The sequence below is a fragment of the Mustela erminea genome, chromosome 15, assembly GCF_009829155.1.
Source record: "Mustela erminea isolate mMusErm1 chromosome 15, mMusErm1.Pri, whole genome shotgun sequence".
In the NCBI taxonomy this organism is placed as follows: domain Eukaryota; kingdom Metazoa; phylum Chordata; class Mammalia; order Carnivora; family Mustelidae; genus Mustela; species Mustela erminea.
The window spans coordinates 55,701,124-55,707,461 of NC_045628.1; the positions used below are offsets into that span (position 1 = coordinate 55,701,124).

The window sequence follows — 6,338 nt, forward strand, 5'->3', positions numbered from 1 at the left end:
AAAGAAAAGCAGCAAAGGCAATTAAATGAGGGCATTCATTGTTATCTCTCTAGGATACCAGGGTCACAACTTGTACTATGAACCTATTTTGTGCCTAACCTATTTTATGCAAGTTGACTTGCACTCTGAATGAATGAAATGCAAACTAGATAAAACACTAAATAAATATTTATTGTAATTAATACCCAAACCCCCCAAATCCTCCCAGGTTTCCACTTCCTTCCACTCTATATCCACTGAATACCTAATGTTTGCCATCATGACAGCCCCTGGAAATACCATGAAGAACATCCATGGGCTATATCACAAAGGAGCTAACAGTTAATTAAAAGCAATCTCTGTGCAGTAATGATTGTTCACAAATGTAAGTCCTCATTCTCTAAATTGTTTAGAGCATTACACTAAATATAAATGTCTCTCTACAGATAACTAAGCTTAGAAAACAGAACGATATTATCATTTTTTTAAATTGATATTTAAATTTAAATGATAATTTACCATGAGAAAGGTACACTCTTCAAATCCAGAAATGGTCAAGAATATTGTCTATCTGTCCATTTTCTCCTTTAGTCCCTATTGGGACTCATAGACCATGGAAAGAATTTTGATTAAAGAGCCAGCAAAGCTCATTAACTACTTAGTGGGCAAATTCATGACCTTGGCCACATTAGCATGGCATGCAATCTAACAGTAAATATAAAGAAGCAATGCTACTTACTGGGATCATTTGCCCAACGCCGTACAACTAAGAAATAATGGGCTGAACACAGTCATATGCATTATGGAAGGAGTATACATTCATCCAGCTTCTCTGGAGAGTAATTAAGCAGTTTCCATTACACATTTAGGCACAACTTTGGGTCCCGTAATTACACTTCTAGGAAGTTCTCCAACAAATATATGGAAGCATATTTGCAAAAACACATAAACAAGGTTGTTCAAAAACAAAACAAAACTAGACATAATCTAAGTATACATTAATAAAAGGTTGGTCAGATCAATTATTATGTCTCCATACAGTGGAATGCCATGCAACCGTTTTAAATGAATATAATAGATCCAGATATAATTATGTAGCTCAGTTTCCATGACATACTTTCAAGTGAAAAAAACAAAAACAAGGTACAGATCATATTGAATAACATGGTACTATTTGAGGTGTTTAAAGGGGGATTAAAAGGAATTTATGAAGAGCTTAAATACATAATACATAAATAAGTATACATGTATGTGTATGTATAAAATGCATTATGCATACATGATTGAATTTACATAGAAAGACACAAAGTGGTTGCTTTGAACTTAGGTCAGGAATTAAAAAACCAACGCTTCTCTATATGCCTTTGCTATGGTAATACTTGAATTTTTTTTCAGATTTTAAAATAATTAAAAAGAAAAAAAAATGACCTGGAAAGATCGTCCACAGGTCCTCTCAATTCAGTGGCTTCTTGTGTTCATCCAGACTTAGCACGTCCAGCAGTATTTAAGTACCTGGAGAAAACTCCAAACTATCTGAAGGCAGGGATTATTTGCTCATCATCTTGACATTCCCTGGGCAAGTTACTTAACTTTTGTAAACCTGTTGCCTTGATGGTGTATGGAGATACATTGGTAGCCAGCATTTATCACGTGATGACCATGGGTCCTGTGCTTTTAACATGGGTCGTATCATCTCATCTCAAAACAGTCGTGTCTGATAAACATTATTGCTATTCTCATTTGGTAGATTAGAAAAGAGACAAATCACTAAAGTAGTTAAGTGGAGGGCCCAGGATTTGTCCGTTCCCAGAGTCCATGTACTTATAGGGTTGTGTAAGAGGTGAGAAAGTGTAGGGAAAATACTTGGCAAGGTCTGGCTCTTCAGGAAGTGCATAGGAAATGTTAGATATTATCACTAACGTTGTTTCTTCCCTGCCAGGAAACTTTTCCAGCCATTAAAAACATGCACCCAATTGGACTGAAATAAGGTTGCTTTGTGCTGAAAGCGCTGTGGCCAGCCATCTTAGCAAGGGCACAGTCAAAAGCCAGGCACAGCCAGCACCGGGGCTCGAACATGTGGAAGCAGCTCACATCTCTTCAGCCGGGAGTGGATTGCCATGAGAAGTCATTAGGGAAAGTACTGGATGTGGGTCATATCCCCTTGGGATATGAGGGTTTGACTGCTATTAATAACAGATGTGGCCAGCCAATTACAGAGTGGAGATGGGTAATCACGTCTTGCATTTTGAAGGCTTAATCTGATCACCTCTGGGGTCAAGGAATTACACAGTTATCATAATGGTTCAAGTCTGTTTGTGCCACCACTTAGGGACCATAGTTCAAGCCTTGGAGGTCCAAAGTGGAGTTTATCATGCATGTGTGTGCATGAACGTGTGTGTATCCTTGGGTGTGATTTATTTTTTGTGCACATATAACCTGCTCCAAAGTTCGGCCCTGTCACCCCAGCTCCCTCTTGAGTTTACCTGGTAGATGTTTCTCTTGGGAAAACGGGAAGCCAAGAGGCCTTGATACTGCCTTCAGTTCTGCTACTATTTACTTTGTGATTCCTAGGCTTTAGCTCATTTGTGAAATGAGGGCAGTCTCCCAATGTTTACTTCTTGGTCTCCTCCACACAACTGTGAGCTCCCTGAAGGCAGAAGCTCTTGTATCAATCACTGAATTCTCAGCGTCGAAAATAGTGCCTGGCATACAGTAGACACTCAATAAACACTGAACAAATGACTCTCTGGGTTTCCTTCCAGTGATGATGTGGCATGATTCCGTGAAACCATAATCTAGTGCATTGAGCAGATTCCAACGCGTGCAGCAGATAACGTTGGCTGTCAGCTCTCTTCTTATTTTTCCTCTGCCTACTGCTGAGACACCTTCGTGAACATTTGCACCAGAATATAACACCTATAAAAGGAGATGATGTTGAGATCTGCCAAATTTTTCTCTTCTCTGGCAGTCCTGGAAATGATTTGGATGAAGATGAAATTGGAAGTATTGATTTGGAGGGTTGGTGATCTGCTGTCTTTATTTATTGGTGTGTCTGCCAATGACCCCCATCCATAACTGAGACACTCCACAACACTCGTCACCAAGGCCTCTAGACTCAGTCCCCCTTGGTGAGAAAAGGCCACAATGTCCAAAGGCTTCAGATGACATGACACTCAGTCTAGATTTGGAAGGGGAAATGATCAAGCAAGACCTGGTTTTTGGTCTGTTTTCATGTACATGAGTCAGGGTTCTTGGACGTCAACACCACAAACTCTGGTCACTGGAAGCAGAAGAGGAGTTTAAGAATTTCAGGCACCACAAAGTAAGTGGGCTCTGCCACCTCTCCATCACCATCCCTACCACCCCCCTGCACCCACCGCTGAATACTGCTTGCCTCTGGGGTAACCAAGCACAAGCGGGAACATCAATTTGTCCTTTTGTTTTTGTACTACTTGTTCAAAATTCAAAGTTCCAAAGGGAGAAGATGATTGACCAAGCTGGGCTGCACACCCAAGCCAAGTCCAGGCATACCTCAGAGATCCCACACATTCAGTTCCAGACCACACAATAGAATATCACAACAAAGCAAGTCAAATAAACATTTTTTACCCAGTGCATATGAAAGTTATGTTTACAAGATATTGTAGTCCATGAAGTATGCCACAGCATTCCATCTAAAAAAAAAAAATGTACAGAACTTACTTTAAAAATACTTTATGGCGAAAAAATGCTAACCATCATGTGAGTTTTCAATGAGCTGTACGCAATGATTACAGAAAACCGTAACAGATAAAATAATGGAAAAGTCTGAGTATTACAAAAATTGCCAAGTTGCAACCCAGAGACATGAAATAAGCAAACACCGTTAGAAAAAAGACACCCACAGACTTACTCGATGCAGGGTGCCCACAAACCTTCAATTTGTAAGAAACATAGTATCTGCAACACACAATAAAACAAGGTATGCCGTATCTGTCCCACTGGGCTCCCACCATGGAGAGGAAGGTCTTAACTCAAACAGTGGGGGAGTCCCCCAAATAGAAAATGCATGCTGCATGCTGGTCAGCCACAGAAAATTGAGAGGGGTCTAGTATGTCACAACTCAATTGTGTAGCATCCGTACATTTTGATCATATGTCATTTGTAAAGATGAGTAAAACCTAGAATCTGCAGTCACACACCCAGTACCCTCAGTGGGGCAGACTCATGACGAATGGAGGTAGGGCTTGTTAGGATTCTTGCTCTAACGGTTGAAAAAATGACCAGCCAAGATTAAATTTTAATCATTTAGCAGCTTCCTGCTACTTTACCCAGGGCAATTTTAGAGGTTGTGGTTGAGTATGCTACCAGTATGTTACAAAACTCCTACTCCCCACACAAATTAACCCAAGGGAACTTGCAACTCTTGATGGAGTTTCCATTCCTCCCGTAGCTCCTCCCACCTCCACAAAGCAAGATGGCCCCAGGCCCCGCTCCTTCTTAGCCCTGTGGTTACTCTGGAACTCCCTAGGGACATGGCTTCTGACCTTGGCCCCAGCTTCCCTGCAGAAGGGCCTCTGGGATAAGTCTGCTCAATAGGCGTAAGGCTGAGTAGACAAAGGGACAGAATCCAAGGTGGAAGGAAAAACCTCTCTTAGCAAATAAAGCTGATGCTCAAGACAATAAACAGGACCAAGATCTGTGTAAGGAAAAGAAGAAATACATTATAAGTAGATGTGATAACATTGTCAATAAAGTAAGAGAGCAGAGTAAGGCGCAGCAAAGTTTGTGATGTATGATTCTGTTTGCTTTTCAAAAGGAACTATACCGGTGGGTATGTGTATGAATAATAAATACTGGAAGGGTAACCTAGGCCCCATGGGAATCAGTGAGAGAAGCAGAGAAAAACCTTTCGGTTTCACTGTATGTCCTCTTTCTGTTTGCACGTCAACTGTGAGTACACAGGCTATATATAATTGAAATGAACAAATTTAAAATGATGTAAAAAAGCAAAGCTTAACAAGAGAAAGGAGTAAAAATCAGTCATGATCAAGCTGGAATCAGGGGTCAAGAAAGACTTTTTTTCCCCCAAACAGGGTGCTCCCCTGAGCCTGTAGGAAGGCAGGTTTCTCTCTGCTAAGAACACATTTCTGCTGACAGGCCTAAAGGGACAATCAAGTCTCGATCTTTTTCTTGCTGTTCCTCAGAGCCGGACCTCTACTCAAATCGGGCAGGAACCTACCTTCTATCTCCTCCCCAGGCGTCTGGGCAAGACCAGAGACAGGTGACTCAGGGAGAGGCACTTTCTGGGCCTCACACCAAGGCAAGGCTCAGTACATGTCCGCAAGGAAGGGAGGGCCTTCTCTCTTCTCCCCACTGAAAGAGTCCATCGTTACTAAAAACACAAATCTCTTTAATCATGGGCCTGCTTGGTTTGTTGTCCTGTAATAACGGTGGTGATGTTGGTGGAAACTAGTTTGGAAACTTAACTGACCTTTAGAGTAAAACAAGTAATGACCCAGACTTTACTAGATGATGGTGGGTAGGCTCTGTCTTCTTCTGGGTTACCAAAAGCAGCCTCCACACTGTCTATATTAGAGCTCAAATTACAGCATACTGGAGGAGGGTGAGAATCAGTTTGATAAAGAACCCTTAAAAAGAAAGAAGGAGCCTCTCTAAATTCCTACTGACATCAGGAAATTCTACCCACACAGAACCCTACAGATGTGGGCAAAGGAAGGACTGGGGTGTGGGAGCCAGAGGAAGTCTAATACCCCAGGTCTTCCCCCCTGATTCCCGCTGCCCCAGATCTCCCAGTCCGATGTTTCCCTTTGTCTTCTCAGCCCTTCTGAGTTCCTAAGAACTCACTTCAAGTCATGCAGCACAAGGAAAAGTGAAGGACTGAACCCCTTTCCCTCCTGCCCTAAAAGAAGTGATCTGTAGGGTCCTGACACCAGCCGGTGAGATGCATACACTCCAGTCTTTACCCCTCTAGTGCAAGGAAAGGGCAGTTCACATCCCATCCCTCGGGACAAGGGTGGCTGGAGGAGGTTCAAACTGCCCCAGGAAGGTACGGAGCCAAAGCAGGTCAAGGCCGCCCAACTTAAGGTAGTGACCGCCACATCCGGCTGCGCTGCAGGCTGCGACCTTCCTCCACCTTTCGCTCAGATGTCTGGCTGGCAGTCCTGCCCTCAGCTACCGGGGCCAAGATGACCTACCCCAACTCCAGCTTCACACGCATTCCTCCCCATCCTCCCGGAGTTCCCGCCCTTTCTGCAATACTTAAGAAAGTTCGGGCACTGGGCTTCCCTGGAGCAGGGCCCTCCCCCAGGCACCTGAAGGAGAGTTTCTTTGGCCCGTCCCCCAAGAGCATGGGCCCA

General features: G+C 43.0%; 1 long non-coding RNA gene across 1 annotated transcript; it reads right to left on the reverse strand.

Moving 5' to 3' along the window:
• Positions 1–3,587: 3,587 nt before the first annotated feature.
• LOC116574297 lies at positions 3,588–6,230 on the reverse strand. The gene is made up of 2 exons (XR_004279204.1): positions 5,201–6,230; positions 3,588–3,653 (listed from the first exon to the last, which is right to left on the reverse strand). It is a non-coding gene; the product is annotated as an uncharacterized LOC116574297 (long non-coding RNA).
• Positions 6,231–6,338: the final 108 nt, after the last annotated feature.